This window comes from Camelus bactrianus, chromosome 7 (genome assembly GCF_048773025.1).
Source record: "Camelus bactrianus isolate YW-2024 breed Bactrian camel chromosome 7, ASM4877302v1, whole genome shotgun sequence".
Classification (NCBI taxonomy): Eukaryota; Metazoa; Chordata; class Mammalia; order Artiodactyla; family Camelidae; genus Camelus; species Camelus bactrianus.
The window spans coordinates 84,529,066-84,552,316 of NC_133545.1; the positions used below are offsets into that span (position 1 = coordinate 84,529,066).

At 38.9% G+C, this 23,251-nt stretch overlaps 1 protein-coding gene across 3 annotated transcripts in view; it reads right to left on the minus strand.

Annotated features, from left to right (window-relative positions):
• LOC123617147 (epidermal growth factor receptor) overlaps window positions 1-21,968 on the minus strand; it is a 121,883-nt gene extending 99,915 nt beyond the window's left edge. For 2 of the 3 annotated variants that reach the window (XR_012508315.1, XR_012508316.1), the window contains exon 1: window positions 21,477-21,968. The gene's annotated coding sequence lies outside the window, so the exon portion shown is untranslated. The remainder of the gene's footprint in view (window positions 1-21,476) is intronic. The other variant, XM_074367764.1, reaches the window with a different exon arrangement.
• Window positions 21,969-23,251: the final 1,283 nt, after the last annotated feature.

A 23,251-nucleotide genomic window follows, 5' to 3' on the forward strand; every position in this document is an offset into this window, starting at 1 on the left:
CAGTTTACATTCCCATCAACAGTGGACAAGGGTTCCCTTTTCTCCACATCCTCTCTGACAGTAGTTATTTGTGGTCCATTTGATGATAGCCATTCCGACAGATGTGAGGTAATATCTCACTGTGGTGTTGCTCTGCATTTCCCTGATGATTAGCAATGTTAAGCATATATATATATGCTTAGCTGATTTCATATACTGTCAGGTTTCGAGTGCTGAAAGTTCTGTTTTTTTAATTTTCCCTTTGTGAAACATTGTTTCAGGAGGTTGAGAACTTGAGACATTATGTGCAGACATCAGGAAGCAAACTAAAATATAAGAAAGGTGAAATAACATGATATTGGTGGTGGCATTTGCTTACCACCTCTTTCTTCCTCTGATACTATGCCATTTAGGGAGGAGAAGCAAAGGACCTTCCTGACATCTTTTTCTGTTACAGCCATTCCTCTTACCAATGGATTCACTCAGTCATCTGGGTACCACGTGAAGAACTCTCTTAGGAGTGTGAGAATTCCAAACACGTTGTCAGTGTTTGTAGTAACAAAAGTCAGAGAAGAGGAGTAAGATGAAGTAGGTGCCCCGGTCTTCAGAGTTTAGGGAAGAGTTTCTGTCCTACTAATTATTAGTGATTGTTCCAGGCTGAGTGTCAAATATTTTGCACTAAATAGGTCTTGGAGGTTACTTATCCTGATTCCTCATCTAAAGGATAGTTTTAGATCAATTGCAAAACACATGGGAACAGATATGTTTCCCAGAAATGAATACTGCAGGAAATTATTTATCTAACCGTTAATGATCTTACCTAAAAAAATAAATTTGAAATGCAAAATCCCCCACAGAGAAAGTTCTTTTTCAAAACTCTGTTAACTTACCACTAAAGGTGACTGGATCCTTCAGAAGATGTCTGGGCTTAAGCAACCGTAAGCAGAGGTATCATTAATAATTACACACTAATGCTCCAGTTGGTACACAAACACAATTCCTGGTCAGTAGGTATAAATGAGGCATAAACAAGCACATCTGGAAGGTTCTGGGTGTACAGTGAGCTGATTGATTGATCATAAATAATGGACCACATTCGGCCATTTGAATTAATTTGGAAGTGAAGTCAGCTGTAAATAGATTATGAGACTAGTGCTGCAATATTGAGTCATTAGTGAATTAAGCTTTAACGTAGTTTTTGTAGTAGAACTGGAGACTTGGTAGGCATGCAGGAAGACAGATTCTGCATGGAGATGTGAACATTCTGATGAATTAATGGATCATGTACGCAGAGCTAAATCATATTATAAGAGCATCATGTAAACTCCCCAAAATAAAAATAATCTTGCATCCCTTTTTTAAAGAACATGTTCCTTTTGCAACAGAGCTTTAAATATTTTAGTCTAATCATATGGCTTAAAGGTTAACAATGAAAATCTCTCACATAGTGATTTTTATGCTTTATTTTAGATTTAAAAAAAACGTTTTGTGTGTAAGTTTTTTTAAATTAAAAAACACACTAGTTTTTTAAAGAAAGAAACTATAAATGAATGCCATCAGCCCCTCTCCTTTTCATCTAAATCTTTTGGTTAAAGAGTGTTAGTATGTCTTCCATCTGGTGTTTTAGAAAGTCATTCAGACAACACTGCAGTCTGTGAACCTGAAACCCACTGTGAACTGATGACATGGTGGCTGTCACAGAATGGCTACGCATTTGGTTTGTTGTGACCAGGTGACTGTCTACAATTTAGCATTGCATTTCAATGCACATATATCCCACTTCAAAGTCTTTAGAGCATGGTGATGAAGTGCTGGGAGCATAGAATGGCTATTACAAAAACAGAGAAGCAAAAGATGCAATACTTCACCTGATCCATTTAACAGGGAGTTCAATACTGTATTTTGTAATTTGCTTTTTATTTAGACTATGTCATGGTTTGTTTCTGTAGAATGGGTTCTATTTCATATATATATTTATATTTATATATATATTATATATATATATATATTTTTTTTTTTTCTGAATGGTGCCAGGAATCCTTCAATGGTCACTCTGTAGTTGTGGTGCTTACTTGGAGACCTTCACTGTGCCATAGAATTTGCTCTTTTGCCTTCTTACTGCCTAATCTATGGCAGCATAACACAGAGTCTTGTTAATAAACACCTATATTATTGCTTATACACAGATTAACATTTTCTCTTCACAATCATCATGTAAGGTAAATATTAGTCCAAACTGACAGCTGCAAAAAGCACAGCTCAGGGAGATTAACCAAGATGCGTCTATCAATGACTTGAACCTAGATCTTCTGACTCAAAAGAACATCTTAGTTTCAAAATGTCATGGAGATTAGTATGTTTCAATTTGAATGTGAAGGTGTGTTATTAATTATATTTCGAGTTATTTCTAGCATTCTTCTCTTTGATACTTTGCTGCCAAGGTGAAGTGAAAATTTTAAATGCTTTGAAAGAAGGAATTAGCGGGGTGGTCTAGGGTAACAATAAAACTCTCACACAAAATCAAAGCAGAGTAGAGACACATATTGTTATTTTTATTTTCTGTTGATTGATGTTCCTATGATGCATGAGTTTTAGAAAAGATACTTGTCCCTGACTCTATGTGATTATAAAGTGTATATTTTATATGAGTTTGCCTTAATTAAATGATAGGTTGAGTTTTAAACTAACACAGTACTAATCAGATTCATAGTCTCTTGTAAGGAATACTAAATGTGATTTCTAGGTGGGGCGGTTGTATTTGGAATTCTCTGCATCTTCTATTCTCCCACTGTCAAATGGATCATTACATTTTCAACACTTAATTATCTTTTCACCTAAATCGTGTCTTATTTAACTTGATCATTTAAACTGTTAATGTGACTTTTTAATGTTCATCTTGTCTTTATATAAATGAAATGCTATTCTCCAACTTGACTTTTGCTTAACATGCGAAATTTATAAAAGGAAAAGGGAAAGGTGGGAATTTAAGGAAAAAATGGTTATTTGCAAATGAGAATGGTTTTCAGGAACTTAGCCGCTTAGACCTTGGTAGATTCCTTGGACTAGGTATTGGGTCACTCACATTTTTCATAGCTTGTCACACAATTAACTAAATCATTAAAATGGAACTCGTCCACTGTGACAAACTGAAATGACTAAAAGCCTGCCTAAGGCACTGCTCTGTGCAGCTGTTTAAGAAAATTCCATCTCTTCTGAGTTGGTGATGGATAATGTGACAAAAATATTCCGATTAAATTCTAACTTTGGAATACTTAATAAATTAGTAACAGCATGAGAAGTGCCACTTCTATTCACCTGTCAAGGAGGAGGGCTCTGCTGCTGATCTTTCTGCCCTTTTTGTCTACTTTCACGAGAGCTGCTTGCAGCCGAGGGGGTCATATTTTAGGAAGGTATGAGATGACAGCGAGGTAAGAGGAGAGGTTCCTTTGTCACGCCTCTGTACTTATCCTTCCCCCTTCAAACTCGGAGTTACCGAAGAACACAATGCTCTCTTTTAACAGATTGAAGCCTTACCCCTCTCTTCTTCATCATCATTTTCTATTCTTTTTTTTTGTAATGGAAATATTATTTACTTTTAGTGTTTTAGGGCATTGCTCAGCGAGGTATTTCTTTGCATAAAAAAGATATATAGTTTGAAGCAATATTTATGAAGAAACTATGTAAATCTACAATTTCTGGATAGGTCATTGAATGAAAGTTTATAATTTTGCATATACGTTTCCCACTAGGGTTTTGCGGCACGTGTGAGTATGAAATGACACATTTATATGTTTTTACACAGATTAATTAAAAATCATTTTAATCGTTGTTATAATTACTTTTTAGGACAGAGTTATTCATACGTTTTACTGTAGATTTTGTTCCGGTGTGTGAGTAACTGCACCTAGGTGTAAAGTGATACATTAGAAAAACGTACCATACTGGAAGTTAGAGCGCCAAGGGTTTAATGCTGGCTTCAACACTAACTACGAGGGTGACCTTCACATGTCACTCAGCTTCTCTGGAACTTAGTTACGCCATCAGTAAAATAATGGAATGGGGATAAAATTTAAGATCTCTTCCAGTTTTAACTACTCTCAGATATCAACACCAATGATGGATAATCACAATACTAACATAAAGGCACGTATCTAGAGCTGTAATGTCCATCTTTTATTTATCTGTCTAAAATTAGAAGTTTGTCTAGTTATAGCAAACTAGTTTAGGAAGTATTGTGACTAGGAAAATTTTCCTGCTTGTTTTTAGGAGAAGATTTGTTGAGACCTAACGAGCAAATGGCTTTTCCACGAGAGTGAACCTCTGTTTTAAAGTTAGGAAGCAGATTGCTCAGGCACTTTCTCCATTTGGATGGACAATGTGTGCTCTTCCTTTGAACCTATGATTCTGATCCAGAGTGGTTTCCTTGCCCCTCTCCACACTGGTCTCAGGTATTCTAATCTTGGCTTGTTCACCCTGTCAACCTTCTCATGCGGGCCTGACTTTGACTGGCTTGATATCCAGACCCATTTACTCTGGTTCCTTTTTTTCCCTTTTAGTTTGCTTTCTTGGTATCTTTGCCCTATCCCAACATGACTACCATATTTCCAATCATAATGATAACTTAACAACTATTTCCCAGATTTCAAGGGATTCTACTATAGTGAATTAGGAGAAAGGAACAAAATTCTAACCTGGAAAATTCCAATTCTGGATAATAATATTATAACTATTGCTATTCCTACTACTGTGACTACTAGTAATGTTCATAGAAGAAATTTACAACAGGTTAAATTCAGCGTCTATTTCCTGACCCACCACACCACTTGCTGTAACTAGGTGAGGCTCTTTCCTTTAAGCAACTCACTTGGTATGAGAGAGGCTTCTGAGAACACCATATACCCGCCCTAAGTGCCAAGGTTAAGTAAGTATAGGAAGCTCAGTTGGCTGGGAAAGTCAGTACTGTGATATTACTCCAGAGAAACAAAAATCTCCTGAATAACTACATGTCATGAGTAGAAAAACATTCTTTATCATCAAGTGTTTCCAGACAATCTCTTTCCAGGGAACTTAAAATTTTTTACATTGTCCATTCTATCATGGTATAGTTGAAGTCCTAGCTTCTTTAAAAAAATTTTTTTGTTTCTCTATGCTATAGTATAAGTATAAATCACGCTGTATTTATCTTTGTATTCTAGTCCCAACACAGGATTGATCACATAATTGTTATTATTATGGTTGTTGAATGAATGAATCCACAATGTGGTTGGAAAGGCAGTGCAAACACAATTCATAGGCGTGTCCATGGAACATCTAAAAATAGTACAGGATGACGGGGCACATTTGTCTTATCTGAAAGCCAATTTTTAAACAGAGCCCAAATAACTCCTGGAAATTATAATGAGAAATTATGCAATTTATACTGAGACATGAATCCCCCAGCATAGAGCAATCTACAAAGGAGGTGTATAATAAAAACCTGTTGAATGAGTGTCTAAATTAATGAATGGACACATTAAACATCCACAGAAATGTAACTACTAAGAAATTTCAGCCACCTCAAAGATTAAAAAAAAGAAGAAAGAAAGAGAGTAAGGCAGGAAAATGGAGGAAAAGAATGTGGAGGGGAGGAGGGGGGAGATGGAGACAGAGAGGGGTCAAGGATGAAGTGGGCTTGGCAGTGAGAGCTGAAATTTTTGAAACAGAATTTTCTAATGCTTATTTACATGTATCCAAGACAAAATGTAAACTCATTAATAGCTTTTGAAACGAGAGATGCAGGTAGTTACAACACTTTGTAATAACAGAAAAGGGAAGAAGGGTGTCAAAGATGACTCCAGGTTTCTGTCTTATTAAGCCAGATAAATGGTTGTGCCATTCATGGAAATAGAAGCCCTTGGACAAGAGTCAGTCTACACAGAAAGATCATGTGTTTGATATTAGGTGAAGTCTGAAGTACCTCTGAGCCAGGCAAATGCAAGCGTTAACCATAGGAGAAGAGGGGATGGTATAGCTTAGTGGCAGAGTGCTGGCTCAGCATGCACGAGGTACTGGGTTCAGTCCTCAGTACCTCCATTAAATAAATAAATAAATAAACCTGATTACCTCCCCTTCCAAAAAATAAAAAATAAAATAAAACGTATATGGAAATTCAAATGATCTAAAATAGTCAAAACAATTTAAAAAAAAAGTTAACCATCAGAGAGATGGAGAATATACAATGTGGATCTGAGGGTCGTTGGCAATTAGATGGTAATTAAAGCCATAGGTGGGGATGAACTTAAGTAAAGGAAGGGCACATGTTGAGAAGTCTTCTCTATTCATTCCCTGTATGCCATCTCATATAGACAAGACTGTTAAGTTCATTATGCCAGTTAAAAAGTTTCTGATGAATCAATGAGATTTTACAGACATCTTTTTTCCTTTTTCCTTTTACTTCCTGTCATTTTCTTGATATTGTATAAATAACTGCCCTCCTTCGCAGCTCTTCATACACTCCAAAAAGTAAGGTTTTTTTTTAATGCTAAATTCATTTTTTTCTGCCGTCATGAAATGTGTTTCTTATGTAAATTCATGTTTTATATACAGTTGTGCAAGCTATTAGAGGGCAGTTATGGCATCACAACCAACTTGTTCTTAAAAATGTTACTGTTTAAGGACGTTAAAATTCATTACTCCTAACGAGTAATTTCATATGTTGTAAAACAAACTAAATTGGAGAAACACTTAAAGCCTCCGGAAAAAAATATTACTTAAGATAACAAAATAACTTTTTTTTTCCAAATTTTGCATTCAAAATCAAAGGGAAAAGAAATCTTTGTTTAGCCAGAGCCAGAGTGCGCTCGTTTACTATGTTATACTCAGAGGTAGCCTTTCCAGCATGTTCTGTTTTGTCCTCACAGTCCCTCTTTTAAATAGTCCCCTTGGAAAGATAATTCTTCTGAAACAGAAAAACAACAAAGAGGAGCAAAACGGTCTGCAAACAATTTCAGGAGTTGATGTCGTCTACAACCATCTCTGAAGACACCCAAAAGGGTTTTTTTTTTTTCCTGCTCTGACATGATTTGTTTCTGAAAACTTCCTCTTTCAGAGTTTTAGATTTGAAGACAGTTCAGATAAGTTGCAATGTGTGAGAGCTAGACTACCCGCACTTCAGAGAAACAGAATGGAGAAATATCTAAGGACACGGAAATGTGACAATATTTCACAATTTTCATTGTAACCCATAAGTGTGAGTTTTGTTCAATTCTCAAATTCTCTCACGCTTCCTCATAAGATAGTCGTTCCTTCTACAAGGAAACTTGTTACTTGCATCTGTTCACAATTTACTAAATGTAAGCAAAATGGAGAAAATCATTCTATTTACCCTCTGTATCTTCTTCAATATAGTGTTAAATTTCTGATGACTTTATTTTCTTTCGTTTAGTCCAACCTTCTTACTTTTATTTTTTGGTTCTCCCCAGCAGGAGGTTGATCTGAATTCCTTAGTTTTCAATTCCTGGAAATTGAAGTGTATAGTCCCTTATTGGGACTACAGCATTGCTGGATATTTCTACCAAAATGGATACAACTGATTTTCTTTTGAAAACTGTCTGTTCACTTGACTTTCATGGCACTATTTATTCTCTCCAGGTTTTCCATAGGTCTCTGATATTTTCCTCTTGTTCTCTCCCCTTGTGAACACTGATATTCTCCCAGCCTCTTGCTTAAATATTGTTATTGCTTTGGGTTCCTACTCTGGTTTTTATCTTTGGCTTCTGTATGTTCCCTTTGGATGGTCTCATCTGTCCTCATAGTTTTAATTATCACCTGCATGCAGATAACTTTCAAATGCTTCTTGAGCTCTGACATGTCTAAGCTTCAGACCGTAAGGACACTTGGAACTTTCACGTCCACTTTCACTCCAGTACGCCTAAAACTGCTCTTTCGTCTGCATTCCTCACTACCACACGTCTAATCCACCAAGTCAGAATCCTGGGAACCGCTCAGAGCCCTTCCTCTCACTCCTGCACAGCCCGCCATGTGTAGTAGGTCCTGCCGACTGTACCATGGAAGCACAAATGATTACTTCATCCAAGCTCCACACACATATTTACTGTTTGGTTTAGGGCTTATCATTTATTCCACTTTCCTTATTCTAGCAGCCCCTTACAGGAATCCTTGCTGGAAATATCCAGTTTTAATATCACAATAGCCCATGAAGTACCGTATCTACTTATCCATAAAAAAATATTTCATCACTAAAATAACGCAAAGGTGAGGGGAGGGCACAGCTCAGGAGAACGTGTGCTTAGCATGCACGAGGTCCTGGGTTCAATTCCCAGTACCTCCGTTAAAATAATTAAATAAATAAACCTAATTACCTCCTCCCAAAACAAAACAAAACAAAACAAAATAAAACAAAACAAAAAATAAATGAATAAAATATTAAAAAAATGCAAAGCTAAAAGAGTTTATATATCATTGAAAATAATTCTAGACAGTAATTCTTAGGTTACGGTGTTCAAGAAAGAGTAAATTGTCTAAAAGAATCATGTCTAATAAATTGTTAAAATATTAAAAACTGGGATACCTCATTCTAGCATGATAAGTATTACTTTTTTGGATTCCAAAGTACCTTAGGTCTATTTTTGTGTGACGTTTGGCCAATAATATCAAGTCATCTCTTTCAGGAAACTTACTCTGAAGTTTCAGGTTTAAATAAGCAGCCTCCTCTGTGGCCCCCCCGTCCCACCCTGCCTGTACCTATTTTAACATGTAACATCATGTGCATATTTTATATTTATGATGTAAAAATGTTTTTTTCTTTACCATTATGCTATAGGAAACCTATCCATGTTTTGGTTTCCCTTCTATTTAGTATATTGACTAGCATGCATTAAGCATTTAGTAGATATTTATGAGCTCACGTATGAGAATTAAATGCACATTATTAAGTAAACACACTAGTTCCCAGTTCTTGGAGTATGAAACATATTTGATAAAATTTTGTTGACTTAGTCTGTGTGACTAGCTGACCTGATATGATGTGCTGTGGGGTATATATGTGGGGGAGGGGGCAGCATGCAAAATCACTACTTTACATTCTCCACAGAAATAGGGAAAATGCCACTTATACTTAGCCATGCTAGACCAAGGGTTAAAGTGAGAATTCAGTGTGCTGGCACATATTTGTTTATGTCACATAAGGGCACAGCACGAATATGCTTTGAAGTGATTATTGCTGTGGTAAAATACTGAAAATATATATATATATATATACAATCCAATGTGACATGGGAGAGTGAAGATCTAAATGAAAGCAGAGTGTGCATATTGTTTTTACACTGTGCCTGCCAGTCAAGCTGAAATTTTATGAAGAACTGAGAAACAATTTTCACTCATGTACATGATACCATGTAAGCCATATTCTTTTATGTAAATCTCTTTCATTTGGGTGTTTAAATTCCAATATAAATGTAGTTCTAAAAAGTATGGCTTTTACTTCTTTCTCTCTTTAATTCATCCTGAGTTTTGGAGAGCAGATGTTTTACTGAGCGTGACACCTGCAAGGGGCGTTGTTTGAATAGGTGTTGGAACACGAGTGGCATCTGTTTTGGATCAGGGTGGTTTTGTAGGGAGCACTCCTTCCTCCATCCTGCTCTGTCCCGCAAGCATGAAGCAGGGAGACCGGCTTGGAAGATGTGTATTAATTCACAAGTGAAATTAAACAGAAAAGATAAAGGGTCTAGTTTCTCCCCTTGGGAGAATCTAGACCTCCATTAGCTTTAAGCGTGTTTTGTTTCACATCTCCATGGAACTAATTGACAAATTCCATATTTTTGCATCCATTTTCCCCAAATATCCAATGTTTTCTGTTATGAAAATCTCTGTCAGTTAATTATAACTTTGGACAGAGTTTTATGTATATTATTTTCCCTTTCTATAGACATATGATCAATAGCATTCCTGGACTTTGCCGGGACACATCATTGTTGACTTTCAGCCTGGGAAAGAAACAGAACAAAGCAAAACAAAACCAAAAATCCCAAATGCACATATCGCTTGTCCATAATTATTCCTACAGTAGCAGACAATAGCAGGTGAATTAAACATGGGACACTCCAGGTCATCTGTTAAATGTTTCCTTATTTACTATTTATGAAAGTTTCATTAAAGTAACATATCTTATTTTCATTATTTACAATTTGGCTAAGATAAATACATTATTACTAATTAAGCCTAGTGATTTTTCTTTTTAGTTCTGAAAAATCCATTTATGACAAAACATACACTTTAAAAGATTGGGGAATTAGGGACCCAAGCAGGTGAAAGAGTTTGTATTACCTTAATCAGTTATTCATTTAATAATTACATCATTCACAGTTGTAGCAGGAAACAGAAATCTCAGACAAGATAATTGAAGAGAGTTTAATGGAGGGACTAATTACTAAGGTGAGGGCAGGGTTAAGTGATAAGAGCAAAAGGTGGTGAAAGAACTCAGTTCTAGCAATCTCATCTTGCATTTGAACTTTCTTATCAAACATAGTATGTTTAAAATCGAAGTTGTATTCCCTCTCCCAGATGGGCTTCAGTTGCCACCTCTTCATCACAGTTGAAGGCAATTTCAGACTTCAGGTTTCTCAAGCCCCGGGTCATTGAATCATCTCTGATTCCGCCCTTTTTGCCTCACTCTATATCTAATCAATCAGGAAATTCCGTTGACGCTACCTTCACAATAGTCCCAGAATCGGAACCATTTTTACCACGTCTACTGTTCCGATACCAAGGGCCAAGCTTGGATTACCTGGACAACAGCCTCTTAGGTGGTCTCCCTAATTGAGCCCTTGCTCCCTAACAGATTAATTTCAAAACTCGCTGTAATCACTCTAAAGTGTGAATCAGATCCTGTCACTTCTGTGCTCAAAGCCCTGCAATTGTTCACACCTCACTCACTCACAGCCCCAAGGGCTCCATGGAGCCTGGCCCTGTTTCTTCTCGGATTTCATCTGCTTCTTCTGTCCTCTTCTCTCAGTACGCTCCAGCCATTCTGACCTTTTCTTTGAACAAGTCATCTCCTTGTCTAAGGGACTTTGTAGCCCCATGACCTTGGCCCAGAATGTTCTCCCACCCCTTCCCTCTGAAATTCACAAGGCTGTCTTACATATCCGCATTAAGATTTTCTTCAAATGTCATTTAAATATGTTATTCTATCGTCTCTGGCTTTTACTGGTTCTGCTACAAAATTTGCTGTCCATCTAGTTGACTTCTCTTGCAACTAAACCACATTTTTTCTTGCTTGTTGCATTTACACTTTTTTTTCCAGTGTCCTCTAGTGTCAGTATAATGTGTCTGAGTGTTTTTCTCCTGACTGAGACTCAGTCTGGATTCATGTTTTTCATCAATTCAAAAACATAGCTCTATGAATATTACCTCTTTCCTATTTTCTGTTTGCTTCTATCAGAGTTCCATTAAAATTTTACTGTAACTTGTCATTCTATCCTCCATGTCTTATAATTGACCCTTCAGAAATTCCCATTTTTGTCTCTTTACATTGCATGATGGATGAATTCTCTGGTGTTTACTAAATCTTACTTTAATTGTGTATAATCTACTGTTTAATTTCTCTACTGAGTGTTTAATTTCAAAGACTGCATTTTTGACTATTATAAAATTCGTTGGAATTTTTTTTTTCAAAACTGACTGATCTTATTTCATACTGTCTTATTTAATAGTCTCTTCATGGAAGAAGTTCTATTAAAGTTCCACTACATCATGGTGGTTGTTTCTATTGATTTGTTCAAAGTAAAGTGTTAACTTATGTATTTTCTAGTTTCATAAACTCAAACTTGAAAAAAATACATGATGATAGCAGTCTAGAGTTGATGAATAAATGAGTTTGGACACAGGACAGAAATAAACTCAGAACTTCTCCAAAGGGAAACGCTCTTGGTCTAACTACAAAAATGTTTCACCAATAAAGCCCTGAAAGGGGACAAGTCTCAGGGCAAGTCAAGACCAACCCAAGAGAGACAAATTTCCTTCTGCTGCTGGTCATCTTCATCTATTTTTTTTTTTTAAGTCCACCAATTTTTGAAGTAGTAACCCTTGGTTGCTCTTAGCTTTTTTGTGGAACTTAGATTTAATTCACTCTGCTTGCCCCTGGCTTCATCCCTTTTGTCTGCTTCTGGAATAACTACTATAGTTCTGGGTTACTGACACTAACAGTCCTTTCCCCAACTCTGCCAGGGTTTTGTCTCAGTTCCTGGCCCCTGTGGGTATTTGCAAACCCAACTGTACATTTAAAGAATATTTGCTATCTATTTCAGTAGTTGCAGGCTGTATGACCTTCCATATTAAGGTATTACAATGTGCTGGACCATCTACACATTATGTGTTCTCTCATCATGGAAATGAATAAAAATTCATCGTCTGATTTATCTCCATATATCTTTTTAAACAAACAGCAGTTAAAGCATCACTCACTTGATTTGGGGCATAAATAGAGAAAAAGACAGAATTATAGCAAAGGAACTGAAAATTTTTCATAACCCTAGGTATAAGCAAGGGAGCATGGACTATATGCCAGTGTCACCCATGTGTCCCAAGAAGAAAAGATCCAAATCCAGTAGAAAAGATCATCCTCTAACCCATCTCATTTTTGCTGGATCCAATGATTTCTGCCTTCACAGATTTTTTTTCTTTTCACTACCAAAACCATCCTACACTTCTCTTTTGATCAACATTTAAGTCCTTCTATAATATCTTAGCAACAATTAGGTCTATAAAATATAACAGGGTTGGGAGACTACTCAAGAGCGATGCACCTGTGCGCTTTCGGCTGTGCTGATCACTGGGGAGTAATCTCTGGAGAGCAACTTCTTTTGAGCATACTGATATGTAACAGTTTGCATCCTAAATCTACAGGAAGCATTAACTGCTCAAATGTCTGAAATTATGACTCCATGAGCATTCAACAGAAATGATACAAGTACAGGCTTTCCTTTCTTGACCTAAGTAAAGCAGTTAGAGGAATAACCACATTGCTATGCTTTAAACTTTCACGAAAACCATACACCTAAACCCATTCCTGATGCCTACCATGATCCTGTTGGTCATGAGCCAACTGTTCACGCTCATTTCATGGAAAAGAACTCTCAGAAAAATCAGAACCTGCAGCAAACAGACATTTAAAAACCTGGCTCCAACAGCTTTCCTGTTGATAAACAGTAACTACAAGGGTATCATATTTTAAATTTTAGATCAGAATATATGCTTTAAATTATGGCATTTTACATTATACACAGTATGATAATGAATTAAAGGTGTAACACACATATCTTGAGAACATCAATCCTGATGAAAGGAAAAGATGTCACAAGCTAAAGGAAAAGTGAAACTTGTCATTTTAAGATAAAAATTATAGCTACTATAATGACTAATTACAATTAGGATAAAATCTAAAAAGGACCAGCTACTACACTGCAATTAAGAAATGGAGAACACTTTGTATACAGACGCCAAATTCTATTGTCCTAACATTCTATGAAATGTAGCTGCCCTCCAGAAATAAAACAGGCTGTCCTATGAATCCAACTGAGGAAAGTTAAAATTTCAAATGAAAAAAGGCTTTAGAAATGCTCTAAGAAAAATGCCTCCACTTTATCTGCTTTACCTTTATGCAAGCTATACAATGTCAAAATCTTAACTGAATATGTCCAAAAAATACTGATTGAACATCTGTGGGATAAAACTCTACATATCCTCGAAAAACCATATTCTTATCTGAACTCCTATATTATCCCCAAATGAAATTACTAAGACAAAAAGGATATATAATAGATGGGAAGTGTATGGCCAGACTATAAATGTAGAGAAATTCAGACAAGGAAATCAATGAGTGATGACTGGGAAAGGTAGACTAATGTGGAGTTTTGAAGGATGGCCACCCTTGGATTGACAAGATCACGGGTCCTATCAGGTGAGAGGAAAAACATTATGAAGTCAAAGCCAAAGATGTGAGAAGAGTGTAGGGAGAAGACTGTCAGACATGACTGTCATGCAGCGGGCAGTCAACAGAACTACAGTCCTGCACACTGCTCTCAACTCCAGGAAACATGATTTATATTGTGTCCTATGTGAACAGCACCTCCTGGAGGTGTGCAAAGTGGTGACCCTGGTTAAGTAATATACAAAGTAACAAGTGGATGCTTCACTAAAAGGGATTCTGTGAAATAAGGGAGCAAAATGCTAAACACATTTAGATAGATTCAGTCCATGTTAGAAAACCAAGTATGGGAGAAGTCCCAAATGGGAAAACTGCATAAACCAGCATATCTTGGATTTGGGTTTTCTCCTCCCCTCCAAAAAATCCCTATTAATATTTCTTAGAATCAGGGTTCTAAAACACACTTTAGAAAATACAGAGCTAACTTCATAAAAGGTCTTCAAAGTCAAGTTGCATCTTGATAAAGAGAAAAATGAGGAACCACTGAAGCTTTTACTGAAGAAATGACAGCAGGAAAGCTATTTAAAAACAAAACAAAACAAAAATCTGGCACAAATATCAAAAGTAGATTAAAGCAGCAGATCTGAGAATTTTGAGAGTGAAACACTGCTTAACATGTTTCAGGGAGCAAACTTAGTTAACCCAATGAACAATAAATTCACATTGTTAATAATCAAGTTATTTTAAAGGCACCTTTTAAACAAATTCTTTTTAAGAGCTACTTTTCAGAAAATACAACTTTCAGTCATAAATTTTTCAGGTCTTTACAGTAGTGATACCAGTTTACAGTTAGAGGGTATAATCTCAGATTTCACAATGTAAGCAAGCACTGGTCCATTCAAAACCATCCTTACGTGTTCCTCCAGAGGCCCAGGTGACTTTGATATTAATACAAAACAGGTATCCTGAATTTTGAGATTCCACAGTGTTGGAAGTTATTGTACTTAGAAATACCAAATAATATTCTTACCGAAGAGGTAACTAAAAACACTACATACTGTTTAGAATAATTAACAGTCCCAGTCCTGTTTTTATATATAAAATAGCTTTAAAAGAATATGGTGAAAACTCTCTTCCACAGTTTATCTGGATCTCTCTGCCAGAAATCTTTATTAATTTAGATTTCCACAAGCATTAGTAAATTATAACTTATGATTCCTAAATATATCCTAAAGCATAACCAACAAGCCTAAGTTTTTGGAAAAAATGAACAAAAAACTTCAGCACAGTCTTGAGATGGACTTGTTTTGAAATTAATTTCATCATAAAATGTACTTTAAAAACAGATGCAGGCTATTTACTACAGTGTCATAAGTAAAGCAAAAATAATTGCATTTTAAATCTGCTCTTAAATAGAAAGAAATCCATATGGGGTACACAGCTCTAGATAAAATGGTTAAAAAAAGTCAGATCAGTTTACGTCAAATGGACCCTACAGTATATTTGTACTGAAGTACATAAACTGTTATTTAATATTTACATATAATAGCAGTTAACTTCTGTTTTCTTGCACAGATGATAAATTACCGATTAGTCTTATATCATTATCTTATATCTGAAAGGTCATTAAGGACAAACCTGCTGTTTTTGGAAAGAATAACTACTTGTTAACTGAAATTAATAAGGTATACTACTTATCCATCAATTTATGTCTTTTTAATTTGAAGGAACATCCAAAGTGTTCCCTTCTTACAAAAATTAAGCGCTAGACTAAGGTATAAATGTACAGTACTGTACTGATACAGCATGCATTATGTTTACATTAATGAGCCCCCTGTTCAAGTCATTTCGAAATGGTAGACACTGGGGCACAAAAAAGAGAAGAACATTCTGTGTCTAGGACTTTATAGCACTTAATAACTAACTTAATAAATAACTGTAGATGGATCTTTTGAAAGACTGCACACAGATAACAAAAATATTTTCAATTTGCCAGTTTTACAACTGTCATAGAAGTCACCAAATCCCAAATCAAACTTGGCTATAACAGTCAAAATTACTTGAAAACACTAACTCTACCACGTTCAAAATCAAATACATCTATGTCATCCTTCCCATTTATAAAGGCATCTCTACTATGTAACGTAATTTTAACCTAGATATAAATTCAGGGTCAGTGTTTCTCAAGATGCCGACTCCTCGGCCCCACCCCAGATCTGCTGAATCAGATTTGCAGGGGCAACGCCAGGGGACCTGCAGTTTCAGCAACTCCCCAAGGCGGTCCTCGTGCACACATACAGGAGAACCACCACCTTCCCTGTGAGATTTATAACAAGGCTTTGGATTTTGAAAACTAAAATCTCATTTGGGACCTTTTAAAACTAAATTTCATTACATACCAAATTAATATTTCAAAAAGACTTAGGTAATAAATATGCTGTGGCAGAAAAACAAATGCATTAAAAAAAATCACAGCAGAAATTAAAAGAAGAAACTTTTAAGTACAGGCCACTTTATTTTTAACTCAAGTTAAAACATCCTCTAATCATTTCAAAGACCAACAGGTCTTTCAGAATAAAATTCTTAACTTAAAGATCATCCAATCCATCATATTAACAACACAGTATTTCAAATACGATCAAATTCATTTACTCGGCTGTTAACAAAATCAGGGTATAAACTGTTTACATTACACCAAATACAGGCAATGATTAAATTTATAAAGTTAAATCCAAACAAAACTGTTTATAATCTACTATTAAATTTACTCTGGTCAGAAACTGATTTTTCATAAACTTATATAACTTTCATATACTTACATACACATGTGTAATGGAAAGAGCAATGAAGCAAAACCTAGAAGCCACCTAGAGCTCAGTTCTGGTTAATCCAGCTGCTGGCCAGAGTCTATGACCTTAGGGCCTAGACAAATTATTTCACCTACCTAAGAAAAAGGAAGGCACAGCTATCTATTTTACTCACTTCACAGAAATATTTATTGTGAAAATCAAATGAGATAGTATTTAATACATTCTATAATACTGTAAAGCATTTTTTAAATCAAAGGCATTATCATTAAAATTTAAGAGGCATTGTCTTTAGGTGCCTGCTGTAAAACAGGCTATCACAGAAACAATGAACATAAAAATCGATCTTTCGGATGCAATTAGATATTGGGCATTATTGTGTAAATCCTATAAATTACAAATATAAAACATAGGAATTCAATTCAATTATCTGCCCTATGTTCCCATTTATATAGACCTATTTCTTGTGTAAAAACAGAAATGAAATTAGATGCACCATGAATTGTTAACTGTCAAAAATGGTCAGTAAGTATATTATTCTCTCTACTTTGACATGTTGTACAATTTCCACAATAAAAATTTTAACAAGGCAATGATGTATGTGTGTGTACCTAAAACGTTTATAAAAGCTAAAAAATAAATCTTTTAAAGTTTTTGGGGAAAATTTTTCCCTTAACTATTGTATCATTTTCCTTCAACGTTACTTCAGATTGTATATATTCCAAAATAAGCTACTCTCACAGTGCCCTTCTATACATCATGATACTTACTAGAAAATAGTTATTCCCTTTCAACTGGGCAATACTCTTACCCAAGCTGCAAAAATTTAATTCTTAAGTTTCTGCTTCCTGATCTCATTCATTACAAAATTCCAGATTTAAAAAGTGAAAATGACCAGTTTCAATTGTATGCATGTGTAAAAACGTAAGGAAAAAAGGGACACTTTTCTGTTACTAACGACCACCAATGGTCTAATTAGCCATTCCTCTTAAAACTTGACCTAAGCAATTCAATTCACATGGTAAGAGAATGTTTCATCCAAAACAAAGTTAATCTGTCAGAAGAAACTGGTAAAAATAACCCACAAAACAAGGATTCTATCAAAGTATGCATAATGATATGTAATCACTCTGCATACATCAACCTAATTGCTCAAATAATGTCCTTTAACCTGGGACCATATTCTACAGATTGACAAGCATAAACCACCTTTCATCTCAAGCGGATTTTTTAGTTTAATAAAACTATCTATAGCTCAATAGCTTATGCGCACAAAAGTCTATGTAAAAACTGCAAGTGCGGAATTAAAACTTAAATGCAGACAGAAACGGTACTATCTTGTGGTTTGTAATTAAAGCTATATTTGGGTAATATCCACACATTAATTTATTCATTACTTGAAAAGCTAAATCTTTTTTTCTTTATGTTACACCTGCAGTCATAATCATCAAAAAGTACCCTGTGTCTAAAGAGTTAGAGTACCTTAAATTTTTGATATGGGGGGAGGGGGGCAGGAGAGAACAAGTGGGCAAGGAAAGAAATTTCACCCATTCAGCTGTCACTACGGCATTTGTTTTCTAAGCATTAAAAACTCCATTTATTTTTATATGAGACACATTTGAGAAGAGCCATACGCAGAAACCACTTTTTCCAATATGGTCTTCAACAGCTTTGAGTGTAAGTACTCCAGCTGGAAGTCCTCATTTGTATTATTTAAAAACAACTGTAAAACTCGCAAACCATAAAAGGAAAGCTGTCAGAAGACGAAAAGCAAAAAAAGAATTACTATACCTTATTCAAACAAGCTTAATTTTTTGCATGTTTACTTTACAATCTGCTAATAGCACTTGAAGCTAAAAACATTTATAAAACCACTATCATGCTGGTAGATACCCTAACTTAGTGGCGATGGCTAGTTTTAAATAAACATCTATTTATGATGAAGCTATTACTTTCCTTACTTCTTTTCCTAAGTAGATCCACACTATCTTTGCCCCCACTATTTTATTATAAGCACAAATCAAATCTAGTTTATTGCTTCATCTCAGAGTTCTAGATTAAATTCCAAGCTTCCATTAATAAAACCATGATTTCCCATACAAATGCAGAAATCCCACCTTCAGAGTGAGGAATTACAGAATACAAGAAAATGAAGACAATTTCACCTTATGCATCTAAATGGGGGTGCCAGTAAAGACAATTGCAATAAAAATCAAGAAGGCGTAATTTTCACCATTTTAATAAAAGAAAATGCCGAAATTTTAAAGGTGGCGCTCTGTCCTCAACTCACAGGATTGTGAGTCACTTTTGCAGACTATATGGTAGGAAACAACAGTTACTTTTCAAAGTTACACCCAAGCCAAAATCAAGAGAGATCCACCCTTAATTACAGCAATTTAACTGTCTCATGCGAAGTAAGGTACAAACTACTAAAACATCCCCCTGAAATCACGGCCAAATCAAGCCCATTTCATATACTAGTTTTTCAAATATGCCCTTTAAGGAAAATGTTTCATTTACTTCAAATTTGAACTCACCAGGACAAAAAAGAAGAAAAAAAGAAAAGAAAAAGAGGGCGAGGGAGATCCAAGTGAAACGCTCAAGTACAAAAGGCAGATTCTCCTCCAATCCCTCTAATTCCCCCAATTCGCCTCTGCCACACACAAGGGCAGGGAGTCTGGGGAAGGCTGGCAGGAGGGCAAGCAGTGAAGGCCCTTCATTCACTCACGTGGGCCACCATCCAAAGGGTTACACACCCTCTCCCCGAAGAAAGCCTCATACAAAGCAGATCCTTACAAGTACTTCTTATTATAAAATACACCCACGCTGAACAAGAGCTTTATTTTAAAATAAGACTGTCTTCAGGTGGGGGAGGTTAAACACAACAAAGGCTTCCATGTTGAAAGGCGGACGGTCCACATATATGCAGATATCCACACTCATATGAACAAAAATCCATATAACTAATTTATCATGAACAGCAGTCGATACCAACAGAAGCCATTAAATGATTAAGAAACCCAGAAAAGTAGCATGCACAGCTTATGCATAGCGAAAGGTGGCTGTCTGCTGCGCTCTAACCCCAGGAAAGGCAAATACACGCCCGCAGAGATCGGTCGACCCCTCCGCAGATTTAAAGACCCCCCTCTGCACCTCTCGCCCTTCCTTCAGCGCCAAGCACCGCGGCACCGCAAAGGATGCGAGCACTCCCAGCGCTGCGAGTCCCGCAGAAAACTGGTGAATGAAATGCGCACAGAGACCAACCCGGCTAGTGACCGCGGCGCAGACCAGGGGTCGCTAACTAGCTTAGCCACCGGATTCTCCCGCAGGAAGGAATAAAGGGAGCACACCCCACAACACCGCAAATGGAACGCGGTTCTTTCTCACTGACCCTTCCCAAAAAGAAGTGGAGGACGCAGGGGGTTTTTTCCTCCCTTTCTTTTAAACTAAGTCTAAAAAAGCGAATAGGAAGCAACCGTGAACATCCTGGGGGGCCAGACAGGAGACGCCGGGAGAAAGGCGAGGCAATTCGCCAACTCCCGGGGAATCACCGTCCGGTGTGACACGCATCAATCAACCGGCCCGGGCCGGGGGCCAACGCGGGCCCCACTCTCCGCCTGCGGAGCGCCAGTGGGGCCGAAGCCGGGGATTAGAGGGGTGACCCTCCCGGGGCGCGGGGAAACAGTGCTGGGCACCGCTGCCCTCAAGGTCACCAGGAGCCGGGGCGGGGGCGACCCGCGGCAGGATGGGCTATGGCGCGACCGAGGAGGCTGGGAGAAGCCAAAGAACTGCGGGTGCAGACGCGAAGTCCCACCACCGAGCCCCGTCCCTCGGGCCCTGGGCGGAGACTACTGGCCGGACCCAGCGCTGGGGCGCACGCATAAGAACGCGCTCACCTTTACGGTTTCCCGGGGCAGGCACAGCGGGAGACCACCTGCAAGGGGCCCCCCGAACGCCCCCGCCAACTTCTCCGGAATCCGCGCAGTCCGCGGAGCACCCAGCTGTCAGGATCCCCGCCGCGCCGCCCCGACCTCAGCGTTCCGCCCGGCCTCCCCCGCAGGTGACCTGCCCCGCCGCCCCCGCCGCGGGCGGGCGGGCGGCGGCCGACACTCACCTCGCCCGGCAGCAGGAACCGTTTTCTGAGGAGGAAAGGAAGGGGAGGCTGCAGGAGGGTCGGGAGAGGGGGCGGCGAGGACAGCGGGAAGCGCAGAAAAGGGGGGCTCGGTCCTCCGCGCGTCGGAAGGAGGCTCGCAGGACTCCGGGCGCCACACGGAGGTTCGGTTGCACCTCGAGGATAAGGCGGCCGTGGAGCCGAGAGGCTCGGCGTCCACCAGCCGGGGCTCCCTACTCACGCTGCACTGTGAGGAGGCGGAGGCGGAGGCGGAGGCGGCGGCGGAGGCGGAGGCGGCGGCGGCGGCGGCGGCGGCGGCGCCCGGCCCGGCCCGCGCCCAGAGCCCGGCAGCCGCCGAGTGGCCGCCCGAGTCCCCGCAGGACCCGCCTCCTGGGCTCCGCAGAGCCGCACACAGGGCGCGCCGCGCTCACCACGGGCAGCTCCGCCGGCCTCACGCCGCCGTCCGCAACAGCAGCAGCGGGCGGGGTGCAGCCCCTTCGTGAGCACCGCAGCCCGGTCCGCCCCAGGAGAGGCCCGCGGCCCCCGGGAAGCGGACAGTCGAGCACAAGGGGGCTTCGCGAAGCTTCGGGCAGGGGCCCCGTTTGCACCGGGTGGCCCGCAAGATTGCCGGGGGAGACAGGGGAGGAGAACTCACCCGTTCCGGTCTGGCGCTCCCTTTTCTCCACACCTTCACGTCTCCTGCTCCACGCTGGCAGCGCAGCAAGTGCCAATGCCGCCGCCGCCGCCGCCGCCGCCGCCGCCGCCGCCGCCGCCGCCGCCGCCGCCGCCGCCTTGGCTAGGCGCGATCACGTGACGCGGCCCGCGGGGAGCCTGGGGGCGGGCAGGCTCGCGCGCGCGGAGGAAGCGCGGCTAGGACGGAGACTAGGGGCCGAGCGGCGCGGAGAGGACGTTTAAGGGGAGGACCCGGCGAGCGCGCCGCCGGCAGTCGAGCGCGCCCCCGGCGATTAGAACTTGCCGCGGGGTGGGGAAAAGGTGGCCCGAGTGAGAGGCGGGGGGACTCGCGCCTCCGCGCGCCCCTCCCTCTCTTCCTTCGCCTAACGCCTCGGCCGGCCGCTGGCCCCGCCCCCTCCCGCTCGCACCTTTCCTCCGGCCGCTGCCAGGGATTGGCTGAGAGGCTCTGACGTCCGTGTTTCCATGACGTATCGGGGCGGGGGGGAAGGAGGGGGGGCAGGGGGGGAAGGAGGGGGAAGGAGGGGGGCGGGGGGAGGAGGGGGCTGTGCCCTTGACATGCAAAATTAGCACCGGGCAAGATAGCACCATTTTTACTCTTTAATCACTGTTAAGAAATTGGTCGGTGGGTACAATAGCCCTTCCTGACTCTATTTCAAAACATCTTAACAGAAGAACAGATTAACTGTTCAAAACGGCTTAGAGACATTTAAGAATCACTGGCTCTCGTCCAACTTTTCCTCCAAGGGAGTCGCAGTAGAAAATTGAATTATGTATTCTACTTTAATCAAGAATTTGACATTCACGTAATATATGACTCATTCCTATAGTGCACTAGCAAAATGGATAATAGATTAAACTAGAATCTGTTCGCTTTGTGGGTTTATTGAAGTTCCAAATAATAAAATATACTCTCTTAAAGTGTTGTGCTCATGAAAAATTACTCAGCGTCTTCATTTCAGAACATGATTTCAATAGAGTTTTCATTTATGTAGATTATATACACATATATACCAGAACATATTTATATGCATTTTAATGAAATGTGAGTCACATACAATAAGATATTTTTGCTGTCATAGTCAAGATGATTGTACTGTGTAGTCTGATTTTTATATTTTCATTCTTCAAATAGAAAGCAATATATAAATAACTGTACACATTACATTAGGAAACTCATTTTTTTCTCCCAGAAGTTTAGCACTGAAATCTTAATGGCATACTTTTCATTGTAAAAATCAAGAAAATATTTGATTGCTTAATTAGCATTTCCTAAAAAAAGAAACTACTTAAATTTGAAGATGCCACTGTATATAATAAAACCAAATCCTTTTAATCTTAGAACTCACTTATTCTATGGATATAATTGATCCAGTGATGTATCACTGCATAATAATAATATAATAATTCAATTTATTTTTAAATATTTAATCTTACAAATGTATTTTAATAAGTTTTGAATATCTTTTTTAGTTCCAATGCAAATTTATAAACGTATTTAAATCCTATGGCCAGTTACTCTTTGGGATGTTAACATTGTTTGAAGATAGGCCATGTATTCAGAGTAATGTATTTTGTAAACTATTAAAGTATATTCCTTTTAGGGGCATAAATCTAAACTACTGACATCTTTTCTGATAAGCTGATCAATTCAATATGAACTAGTCCTGTATAACTCATGGAGATAGCTTTCTAAAATTCTCAGTGTAATTAAGTGTAAAGGGAAACACTGGGATCTTT